This window comes from Oncorhynchus mykiss, chromosome 17, assembly GCF_013265735.2.
Source record: "Oncorhynchus mykiss isolate Arlee chromosome 17, USDA_OmykA_1.1, whole genome shotgun sequence".
In the NCBI taxonomy this organism is placed as follows: domain Eukaryota; kingdom Metazoa; phylum Chordata; class Actinopteri; order Salmoniformes; family Salmonidae; genus Oncorhynchus; species Oncorhynchus mykiss.
In genome coordinates this window covers 45,038,721-45,051,245 of record NC_048581.1, presented here as the reverse complement: position 1 = coordinate 45,051,245, position 12,525 = coordinate 45,038,721, and the positions used below count along the sequence as shown (strand labels likewise).

At 39.5% G+C, this 12,525-nt stretch overlaps 1 long non-coding RNA gene across 2 annotated transcripts in view; it reads left to right on the top strand.

The window, feature by feature from the left end:
* LOC118940468 overlaps window positions 1-12,525 on the top strand; it is a 26,213-nt gene extending 13,688 nt beyond the window's left edge. For both annotated transcript variants that reach the window (XR_005036988.1, XR_005036989.1), the window contains exons 3-4: window positions 11,827-11,948; window positions 12,155-12,525. This is a non-coding gene — a long non-coding RNA (uncharacterized LOC118940468). The remainder of the gene's footprint in view (window positions 1-11,826; window positions 11,949-12,154) is intronic.

Below are 12,525 nucleotides of genomic sequence, written 5' to 3'. Positions count from 1 at the left end.
CTCACCTCCTCCCTGTAGGCTGTCTTGTCGTTGTTGGTAATCAAGCCTACCACTGTAGTGTCGTCTGAAAACTTGATGATTGAGTTGGAGGCATGTATGGCCACACAGTCATGGGTGAACAGGAAGTACAGGAGGGGGCTGAGCATGCACCCTTGTGGGGCCCCAGTGTTGACGATCAGCGGAGTGGAGATGTTGTTTCCTACCTTCACCACCTGGGGGTGGCCCATCAGGAAGTCCAGGACCCAGTTGCGCAGGGTGGGGTCGAGACCCAGGATCTCAAGCTTAATGATGAGTTTGGAGGGTACTATGGTGTTGAATGCTGAGCTGGAGTCAATGAACAGCATTCTTACATAGGTATTCCTCTTGTCCAGATGGGATAGGGCAGTGTGCAGTGTGATGGCGATTGTATCGTCTGTGGACCTATTGGGGCGGTAAGCAAATCGGAGTTGGTCTAGGGTGACAGGTAGGGTAGAGGTGATATGATCCTTGACTAGTCTCTCAAAGCACTTCATGATGCCGTCTGGGCCTGCAGCCTTGCGAGGGTTAACACGTTTAAATGTTTTACTCACGTTGGCCACGGAGAAGGAGATCCCACAGTCTTTGGTAGCGGGCCACGTTGGTTGCACTGTATTGTCCTCAAAGTGCGTAAAGAAGTCGTTTAATTTGTCTGTAAGCAAGACGTCGATGTCCGCGACGGGGCTGGTTTTCTTTTTGTAATCCATGATTGTCTATAGGCTCTGCAACATACATCTCGTGTTTGAGCCGTTGAATTGCAACTCCACTTTCTCTATACTGATGCTTTGCTTGTTTGATTGCCTTGCTGAGGGAATAACTAGACGGCCATGTTTCCAGTCGCCTTGCCATGATTAAATACGGTGGTACGTGCTTTCAGTTTTGCGCGAATGCTGCCATCAATCTAGAGTTTCTGTTTAGGGAAGGTTTTAATAGTCACAGTGGGTACAACATCTCCAATACACTTCCTAATAAACTCACTCACTGAGTCATCGTATGCGTCAATGTTATTGTCTGAGGCTACCCGGAACATATCCCAGTCCACGTGATCGAAGCAATCTTGAAGCGTGGAATGCGATTGGTCAGACCAGCGTTGGATAGACCTAAGCACCGGTGCATCCTGTTTTAGTTTCTGCCTATAGGAGGGGAGCAACAAGAGAGTCGTGGTTGGATTTGCCAATAGGAGGGCAGGGGAGGGCCTTATTGCATCGCGGGAAGTTAGAGTAGCAATGGTTGAGCGCGTTAATAGCTCCTGTACTGCAATCGATATGCTGTTAGAATTTACAGTGCCTTGGGAAAGTATTCGGCCCCCGTGAACTTTGCGACCTTTTGCCACATTTCAGGCTTCAAACATAAAGATATAAAACTGTATTTTTTTGTGAAGAATCAACAACAAGTGGGACACAATCATGAAGTGGAACGACATTTATTGGATATTTCAAACTTTTTTAACAAATCAAAAACTGAAAAATTGGGCGTGCAAAATTATTCAGCCCCTTTACTTTCAGTGCAGCAAACTCTCTCCAGAAGTTCAGTGAGGATCTCTGAATGATCCAATGTTGACCTAAATGACTAATGATGATAAATACAATCCACCTGTGTGTAATCAAGTCTCCGTATAAATGCACCTGCACTGTGATAGTCTCAGAGGTCCGTTAAAAGCGCAGAGAGCATCACGAAGAACAAGGAACACACCAGGCAGGTCCGAGATACTGTTGTGAAGAAGTTTAAAGCCGGATTTGGATACAAAAAGATTTCCCAAGCTTTAAACATCCCAAGGAGCACTGTGCAAGCGATAATATTGAAATGGAAGGAGTATCAGACCACTGCAAATCTACCAAGACCTGGCCGTCCCTCTAAACTTTCAGCTCATACAAGGAGAAGACTGATCAGAGATGCAGCCAAGAGGCCCATGATCACTCTAGATGAACTGCAGAGATCTACAGCTGAGGTGGGAGACTCTGTCCATAGGACAACAATCATTCGTATATTGCACAAATCTGGCCTTTATGGAAGAGTGGCAAGAAGAAAGCCATTTCTTAAAGATATCCATAAAAAGTGTTGTTTAAAGTTTGCCACAAGCCACCTGGGAGACACACCAAACATGTGGAAGAAGGTGCTCTGGTAAGATGAAACCAAAATTGAACTTTTTGGCAACAATGCAAAACGTTATGTTTGGCGTAAAAGCAACACAGCTGAACACACCATCCCCACTGTCAAACATGGTGGTGGCAGCATCATGGTTTGGGCCTGCTTTTCTTCAGCAGGGACAGGGAAGATGGTTAAAATTGATGGGAAGATGGATGGAGCCAAATACAGGACCATTCTGGAAGAAAACCTGATGGAGTCTGCAAAAGACCTGAGACTGGGACGGAGATTTGTCTTCCAACAAGACAATGATCCAAAACATAAAGCAAAATCTACAATGGAATGGTTCAAAAATAAACATATCCAGGTGTTAGAATGGCCAAGTCAAAGTCCTGACCTGAATCCAATCGAGAATCTGTGGAAAGAACTGAAAACTGCTGTTCACAAATGCTCTCCATCCAACCTCACTGAGCTCAAGCTGTTTTGCAAGGAGGAATGGGAAAAAATTTCAGTCTCTCGATGTGCAAAACTGATAGAGACATACCCCAAGCGACTTACAGCTGTAATCGCAGCAAAAGGTGGCGCTACAAAGTATTAACTTAAGGGGGCTGAATAAAAAAAAAATACAGTTTTATATCTTCATGTTTGAAGCCTGAAATGTGGCAAAAGGTCGCAAAGTTCAAGGGGGCCGAATACTTTCGCAAGGCACTGTAGGTAGCCTTGTTCTCAAATTAGCTTTGTTAAAAATCCCCAGCTACAATAAATACAATTACACCATGAGTCGTTAATCATGAAACATACTCTTCTTCGGCGCAATGCACTGAAAATCCCGTTAGCTGTATGGACTCCGACAGCATGTCCCCAGCTAGCCATGTTTCCGTGAAACAGAGTATGTTACAATCCTGGATTTCTCTTTGGAAATCAACTCTTGCTCTGATTTCGTCGATTTTGTTAACTAGGGACTGGACATTAGCGAGTAATATACTCGGAAGCGGTGGGTGGTGTGTGCGCATCCAAAGCCTCACTATAAGACCGCTCCGGCACCCTCTCCTCCGGCAGCGTTGTTTTGGGTTGGCCTCTGGAATCAGTTCAAATGTCCTGGGAGGTGCAGACAAAGGATACACTTTGGGAAAGTTGTATTCCTGGTCGTTGTGCTGGTAAGTTGACATCTCTCTGATATCCAATAGTTCTTCCCAGCTGTATGTAATAACACCTTTTACAGGTTTTCTGGGCTAACAATGTAAGAAATAATACATTAAACTAAATACTGCACAGTTTCCTAAGGACTAAAAGCGAAGCTGTCATCTCTATCGGTGCCATCTTGCCATCAAGATATATATATATATATATATATATATATATATATATATATATATATATATATATATATATTCATATTAAAAAGTTTGAGGTCACTTAGAAATGTCCTTGTTTTTGAAAGAAACACTTTTTTCCATTTAAAATAACATCAAATTGATCAGAAATACAGTGTGGACATTGTTAATGTTGTAAATGATTATTATACATGGAAACGGCAGATAAAAAAAAAATTATGGAATATATACACAGGCGTACAGAGCCCCGTTATCAGCAACCATCAGTCCTGTGTTCCAATCATTTAAAAATAATCATTAGAAAACCCTTTTGCAATTATGTTAGCACAGCTGAAAACTGTCATTTTGGTTAAGGAAGAAGTAAAACTGGCCTTCTTATGATCAATACTCAAGATCACACGACTACATGAGCAGAGGACACCGACAAAGGCAAGGCATGGCTGAACAGACTAATCACCTCAGATGGTAGCAGCGAGACAGAAGCATGCAGCCCAAGTGAAGATGGGAAGAACATATGGAACGTTACCATTGACATCCTCGGCAAAGTAGCACCCAGGATTCAAGACAAGCTCCCGGACGTAGTGCACCGCTAGGGAAACGAAGGGATGACGGATCTCCGCGGACAACTATCATTCGGTTCACAATGAGAATCTACAGAGATGTTGTATGGATATAAATCAAGGAGACCTGGTTTCTCGTGGAGAATAAACTACGCGTCAAAGAGACTCACTGCAGAAGATGATGCTGCAAGGGATAAACTTTGGCCGGTGGTAAAAAAAAAGGCCAAAGAAGAAGGGAAGAGAGCATCTTTCAGTGGCCTTTATGTCATGAGAGTACTGCATGTATTGAAAACACTGCTCAGGTACAGTGCCTTGCGAAAGTATTCGGCCCCCTTGAACTTTGCGACCTTTTGCCACATTTCAGGCTTCAAACATAAAGATATAAAACTGTATTTTTTTGTGAAGAATCAACAACAAGTGGGACACAATCATGAAGTGGAACGACATTTATTGGATATTTCAAACTTTTTTAACAAATCAAAAACTGGGCGTGCAAAATTATTCAGCCCCTTTACTTTCAGTGCAGCAAACTCTCTCCAGAAGTTCAGTGAGGATCGCTGAATGATCCAATGTTGACCTAAATGACTAATGATGATAAATACAATCCACCTGTGTGTAATCAAGTCTCCGTATAAATGCACCTGCACTGTGATAGTCTCAGAGGTCCGTCAAAAGCGCAGAGAGCATCATGAAGAACAAGGAACACACCAGGCAGGTCCGAGATACTGTTGTGAAGAAGTTTAAAGCCGGATTTGGATACAAAAATATTTCCCAAGCTTTAAACATCCCAAGGAGCACTGTGCAAGCGATAATATTGAAATGGAAGGAGTATCAGACCACTGCAAATCTACCAAGACCTGGCCGTCCCTCTAAACTTTCAGCTCATACAAGGAGAAGACTGATCAGAGATGCAGCCAAGAGGCCCATGATCACTCTGGATGAACTGCAGAGATCTACAGCTGAGGTGGGAGACTCTGTCCATAGGACAACAATCAGTCGTATATTGCACAAATCTGGCCTTTATGGAAGAGTGGCAAGAAGAAAGCCATTTCTTAAAGATATCCATAAAAAGTGTCGTTTAAAGTTTGCCACAAGCCACCTGGGAGACACACCAAACATGTGGAAGAAGGTGCTCTGGTCAGATGAAACCAAAATTGAACTTCTTGGCAACAATGCAAAACGTTATGTTTGGCGTAAAAGCAACACAGCTGAACACACCATCCCCACTGTCAAACATGGTGGTGGCAGCATCATGGTTTGGGCCTGCTTTTCTTCAGCAGGGACAGGGAAGATGGTTAAAATTGATGGGAAGATGGATGGAGCCAAATACAGGATCATTCTGGAAGAAAACCTGATGGAGTCTGCAAAAGACCTGAGACTGGGACGGAGATTTGTCTTCCAACAAGACAATGATCCAAAACATAAAGCAAAATCTACAATGGAATGGTTCAAAAATAAACATATCCAGGTGTTAGAATGGCCAAGTCAAAGTCCAGACCTGAATCCAATCAAAAATCTATGGAAAGAACTGAAAACTGCTGTTCACAAATGCTCTCCATCCAACGTCACTGAGCTCGAGCTGTTTTGCAAGGAGGAATGGGAAAAAATTTCAGTCTCTCGATGTGCAAAACTGATAGAGACATACCCCAAGCGACTTACAGCTCTAATCGCAGCAAAAGGTGGCGCTACAAAGTATTAACTTAAGGGGGCTGAATAATTTTGCACGCCCAATTTTTCAGTTTTTGATTTGTTAAAAAAGTTTGAAATATCCAATAAATGTCGTTCCACTTCATGATTGTGTCCCACTTGTTGTTGATTCTTCACAAAAAAATACAGTTTTATATCTTTATGTTTGAAGACTGAAATGTGGCAAAAGGTCACAAAGTTCAAGGGGGCCGAATACTTTCGCAAGGCACTGTATATAGCTACATTGACTTGAAATCGATGTCCTATTCTTTCTAAGTCAAATGAAAATGTTAAGAGGTAGCTAAATTACTCCTGGGTAATAAGTTAATTTGTACATTCTCCCCGTTTTATATCACCAGGTTCGTAAATGTGAATACGGGTTCATCGTATTGATCACAACGACCTTGGTTTAGGGTAGTCCAGTTATTTCTCTAAGTTCAGGTTTCCTTACTAGCTACATAGCTTAGTAGTTCAACTATTTAACCAGCTATTCATATAATGACATTGTATTTGTTTTATTATTGTTATTAAAAATAAATCTGGTTATGCAACGTTTTGAATTTAATGCACAAAATACTATATCTCTAAAAGTCAGGGGTTTCCGAAATATAACTAAAAGAAAATCACTTTTTTCATTTTGTAAACACTGATGCTGATTTCATTCTACTCCAGTAGACGCACTCATGCGATTCAGAATCTAGTTTTTGGAAATCGCAATGGGGAAATGTTTATTATAGTCACGGGTCTACTCATTTAGCTGGTACTACGATATTGCTTCATAAGTTTAGAGGTGATATTTCAGAGTCTTGTGTGTCCAAAGATGGGTTATATTGATCTCCAAACTAGACAATGCTTGTTTTATTATATGCAATGTGTATGGGTACAATTCTCAAACCTCAAATAAGACTTTATTTTGGGATCTTGCTGATAAGCTTACTGAGATGTAAAACAAGTATACAAATACATGGCTTGTAATAGCTGGAGACTTGAATGAAACACCTGGTAACTCTTTAGATTGATTTCCACCTAGAATAGCTCAAAGAATAGTGACATCTTCACCTCTTTTTTACAGTAAACTGACAGTGGTTGATACATGGCATTTCTTTAATACCCACTTTAACGAATACACCTGGTGTAATAGGTCAATGATGGTCAGATCCAGAATTTATCTGTTTCTCATTTCTCCCCCACTTTTACAGTATGTACAAGAAGTAAGTCATAAACATGCTCCTTTCACTGATCATAAAAGTATATTATTAAAGTTAGAATGTTCTGAAGAATCCATTCGAGGACACCTGAAATGTAATAATTCACTCCTAAATTATCCAGACTTTAACAAAAGCGTAAATAACTTGATCATAGACTAATTTAAATCAACTGATTTAGAACCAAAGCATGGAAGTAACTGGGAAATATTTAAATTCAAAGTAAGATCTATCACCATTACACGCAGTAAGGAACTAAAGAGGCAAACATTTTTGAAAGAAGATGAGTTTATGAATAAATTCAATGTTCTTTTAGAAAAGGATACTCTTTCAGCAGTGGAAGAAACAGACTGGAATAAATCTCAAATATAACTAGATCAAATGTACATTGATTTAGCTAAAGTGACCTTGATTAGATCTAGAGCAAAATGGGTTGAGGAGGTTGAGAAAAACACAAGCAATTATTTTGCTCTTCAAAAAAGGAACTATAAGAGAAAATCTCTTTCTACCTTAAATATTGATAATACCTTGTGTAAAGATCCAATTAATTTATTTAACCCTTATTTAACGAGTCAAGTCAGTTAATGACTGCCTACCCCTAACAACGCTGGGCCAATTGTGCGCCACCCTATGGGACTCCCAATCACGGCCGGTTGTGATGCAGCCTGGAATCAAACCAGGGTCTGTAGTGAAACTTCTAGCACTGAGATGCAGTGCCTTAGACCGCAGCACCACTCGGGAGCCCAAAATATATATATCGCCACATGGAGTGAACTGTGTAGGTCAGCCATAGTACTATAGCAAATTACAGTTATGTGGTTTGCTCAAGGGCACATTGACAGATTTTTTCACCCTGCCAGCTCAGGTATTGAAACCGGCAACCTTTTGTTTACTGGCCAAACACTCTAACCGCCTGGCTACCTACCACCCTAAGATCATCTCTAGCTTTGTGTATTCTTTCTATGAAAATCTGTATAAATCTAATTTTAATGGGATTGAATGTGAACATTTTATGAAAAATGTCCATAGTCATGTTCGAATTAGTTCTGATGAGTTGAAGTCCATATGTGAAGATGAGTTTCTATAGTAGAGATTAGAGATGCGCTTAAATCTATGAAGAAGGGCAAAGCACCTGGAACAGATAGTTTTTCTGTTGAATTTTATTTATACTTTTGGGAACATTTAGAGAAACCAGTATTCAACATGTTCCAAGAATGCCTAGCTAATAACCTGACTACACCGCTCGCGTCGCGTGCGCAAGCGTTACAAAATAAATTTAGAAATCTGTGTTATTCAATTATTGCACCCACACTGCTCGCACGTGTCAACCAGCGTCTGCGTTGCCAAGGGCTAAAGTAGAAGTCCTTTCTATTTCTGACGCAGATCGCGCTGCAAGTCCTGCCTCTCCCATCTCCTCATTGGTTTATAGAAGCAGGCACCCACGTGCCATCTCCTCATTGGTTATACCCATGTGGGTGATTGAAAGATGAACTGTGTTGCCTCTCGTTGTGGTAATTCGATGAAAGTTTAGATGCCAATCACCATATAAGTTCAAAGATGAAAAAGCCTGGAAGGAGGAGAGATGACCAGAAACGATTCGGTTGACTGTTTTATGTGTGGATTAATTGTCGGAGTAGAGGACCTTGTGCATTTCAGGTAAAATAACAACTCAATGTTTATATCCCAGGACAAATTATCTAGCAATAGCAAGCTAGCTAAGTAGGACAAATTAGCTAGCAAGTGCAAGCTAACTAGCTAAATTGCCATAAATGTTTAATGCTTTTCGACCTGTCCCCAAATTAATGTAATTGGTTCAGAGTTTGTTTTGATATTTTAACCTGCGTGTCGTGATCGCGTTTGGTGTAGGGGGACAAAATAGATTTACGCATAATGACGCACGATGGCGCACACTCGCAGACGGTTTGGGTTCTGTGTAAGGGTGAGATGATTACTACCATGAAACAAGGGGTTATTTCCTTAATACCAAAACCTGATAAAGATCCCTTTTCATAGATAATTGGAGACCTATTGCATTATTAAATACAGATTATAAATTGATAACTTTAGCATATGCTAATAGACTTAAAAGCGGCCAAAACCCCCTTATTAATGAAATAGTTTTAGACTTGATTGATTACACTGATTTAATTGACTCAGAGGCTATTGTTTTATTCCTCCACTTTTTTAAAGCATTTGATACAATTGAACACAAATGACTAATACACTTTTGTACACTTTTGGTTTCGGGATTAGCTTTGTCTCTGTAATCAATATGTTTTATGAAGATATTAATAGTTCTATTATCATTAATCGTAACACATCTAAAATATTTGATATTCACTGTAGTGTATGCCAGGGTTGCCTCATTTCAGCCTTCTTATTCCTTTTAGTTGTATAATTACTATCTATTAAGATTTTAAACTACCCTGAATTAAAAGGTATTTCAATATTTGGAAAGAAATACAAATATCTCAATTAGCAGACAATACAGCTCTGTTTCTAAAAGACAAGGATCGGGTTGCTTTTGCACTTAATATTATCAAATCATTCTCTTCTGCTTCATCCATACCTAACTCAAATACCAATCTGTGGGTGCAAATGGCGAAAAACCATATTTGTCAACATCTCAAAATCCATTTTTAATAACTGTCTCCAGCGTGACATCTCTATTATTGGAAGGGTTTTATTGTCCAAAGAAGAGGCTGTCATGTTTTGTCTGCCCTGCTCTATCCCTATTTGTAGCTATCAAACCAGCAAGGATATCAACAAAACTTTCTTAGACTTTAAATGGAAAAATAAACAACACAAACTTAAGAAGTCTGTCATATCAACAAAGAGCTGATGGTGGGCTTGAAGTACTAGACTTCATTGATATCAACAATACGTTTAAAGTAAACTGTATTCAAAGATGTATGCTTAGCTCTAAATATATATGGTACTTCATTCCCTGTCATATTTGTATGAAATTGGGTGGTCTTCAATTTTTGTGGATGTGCAAGTATTCTCCAGCAAAATTACCCATCAAATTTCATTGACAAGCCCTTTTAGCCTGGAAACTGTCATGTCCACAACTTCACCCCTCACAAGGCACTTCTGTGGAACAACAAAGATATTGTTGTTAAATACAAGTCTTTGTTCTTCCTTAAGTGGTTTGAAAGAAATGTTATAGTTGTGCTTGATTTATTTGATAAAGGAAATATACTCTCTTAGAGAGAGTTCTTAGAAACATATAACTTCCCAATACATTATACAGAATTTATTTTTATACGCAAAGCAATACCTTCAGGACTTACTCAATTAAATCTCATTTGTGTTTTGGAGAACATGTCAAGATAGATGCACAATTTATGTTAGAAGGTTGCCCCCTACTGGATAAGAAATGTAATAATACATTCTTAAGAATGCAAGAACAAGATCTCTCCTAGAGGGAACTTCTTCTGGAATAATTGAATGGAAGAAAGCTTGGTTGCTCCCTCACAAATTTTGTATATAAGTTAAATAAATGTACTTTAAAATCTTGTACAAAATATACCCTTGTAATAACGTGTCCAAATTCATGGACTTAGAGGAAATATGCCTTTTCTGTGATAAAGAAGGGGAAACTATTATACACTTTATTGGAGTGAGGTAAGTATCTACATTTTTTATTTAATTAACAAGACCCATGTATTTACAATTAAATATGTCAAATGTTATTATTCATATTAAAACAAAACCACTGAATTAGTTGTTAATTTCTTAATTCTCTCTGGTAAATGTTATATATACAAAAACAAATATTTGAAATCTATGCAATAGATTTTTACTTGAAATCCAAGATTTGATCAAATCTCGAGAATGAATCAATAACAAAAAAATGCATTCTTAAACTCTATCATAGGTTTGTACATTTGTAACCCCTGACCTTATTTTATTGATTTTATTGTAGGTAATTTCACTTTTGAAACTCAATTTATCTGTAGTGGTTTTATTATTTTACTTTAATGTTATTTTATATTTCTTCAGAGGAAATATACGTGTAGTGATGACCTATGTTTTTTTTGTTATTGTATTGTAATTTGAAAACGTATGGCAGTTTGAAATAGACATTCTTTGTGGAATCGATCTCTGTTGTCCTGCCTGCTCACAGGTCCTGCCTGCTCACAGGAGATGCTTGCTTTCCAGTGAATGGAAATCGCAATGAATAACACTTCCAGAAATCCTCAGTGTTTGTACTACCTTCTTATGTGTTGATGTTTTGTTCAGGGTATAAGTGATTTGTTTTTTTGCTTTATCCAAACCCCTCCGAGAGGTTGGAGCAACATTGTCAGATGTCTGGTACTTGAACCAGCAACCCACCTCTCTAACCTCTAAGCTACCTGCCACCTTTGATGTATACATTTGTGATGTCATCTTGCAGTCTTTGACTCTATTTAGTTCAGAAAAGGGCTTCTACGACAGTGTCTTCCAGGCGAAAGGCATGTCCATAAAAAGTACAAGCGTGTAATTATTCTCTTACAGTTTCTATAACATAGCTTTATGTTAATCTCTGCACTTCACTGTGATTATTATGTTGTAGACACCAGGCAAAGGAATGTGTGGCACATCAGGCTAAAGATGAGGGCCTTTGAGATAGCAGTTTGTCGACATGGCATGCTCCTCAAGGTCCTCAACATGTGCAGGTGTGAAATATATACCTATGCAGTGTACTTGCAGAAGTTGTTGTGTTCTGTTGGCACAGTGGGCTTCTTCTGCTGCGATGTTGCATGCAAATACTGGCCATATTTGCAGAAGTCATGCAGGCATGCCCAGAGTTGGAGGAGCTTCTAAAAATGCACCCTCTCCATCATGCATGCGAAGGCGCATACCTCTTGTGAGGTATGCAGAAAGGATATTGTAAAGACTTTTTAAATAATAGAATACATTATTTTTTAAATGTATTTGTTCATTATGGCATTATAGCTCAAATGGGGTGGCCACAATCAGCCTGGTACCAGCAACACAACCAGAGAAGGAAGTCAAGCAGGACGTCAATGATGCTGTGCTTCAGGAGTGAGTTGCTGAGGTGCAGCAGTGGCCTGAAGGTAGAACAATTCATGTTTCGCTGTCTCTCTACTTCAGAATTGCATTGATGTCAGTGGAGTCATGTTTGTAATTTGCCCTATGTTTGATGACTCTGAAGATGAAAACTCAAGATGAAGATAGTCCTATTGCTGAGAGCTCAGATGACGACTATGCTTTCTGAAATCATACACCACCCCTGCCTCTTTCTCTCTGTCTCGCTCTCCAGTAGGAGAGGTAAAAGGCCGCCACCACCTACTTCAGGAGCAGCCTGGTCTCCTGACGTTGACACCTGATCCCTCACCTCTGAACCTATCCAGGGAAATATGATTTGCCTGATGACACTAGTTGAGATTTCGGCACATTTGTTGCCATGTTTCCTCACCTCCATTTCTTCCGGTCCTAGACTATGGCGACATCATCATCAATTCAGAAATTGATCTGAGGACCTCTTTACTGAGGAATGTGGTTGTTCTACATGATTGTTGTTTGTATTTTCTATGCTGCTGTGATTTATGTGTAGTTGTGAGTTGCAAAAGAGTCTTTGGTCTCAATGGGACTGGTAAAATAAATAAAGTAAAGGTCTTAATAAACATTCAT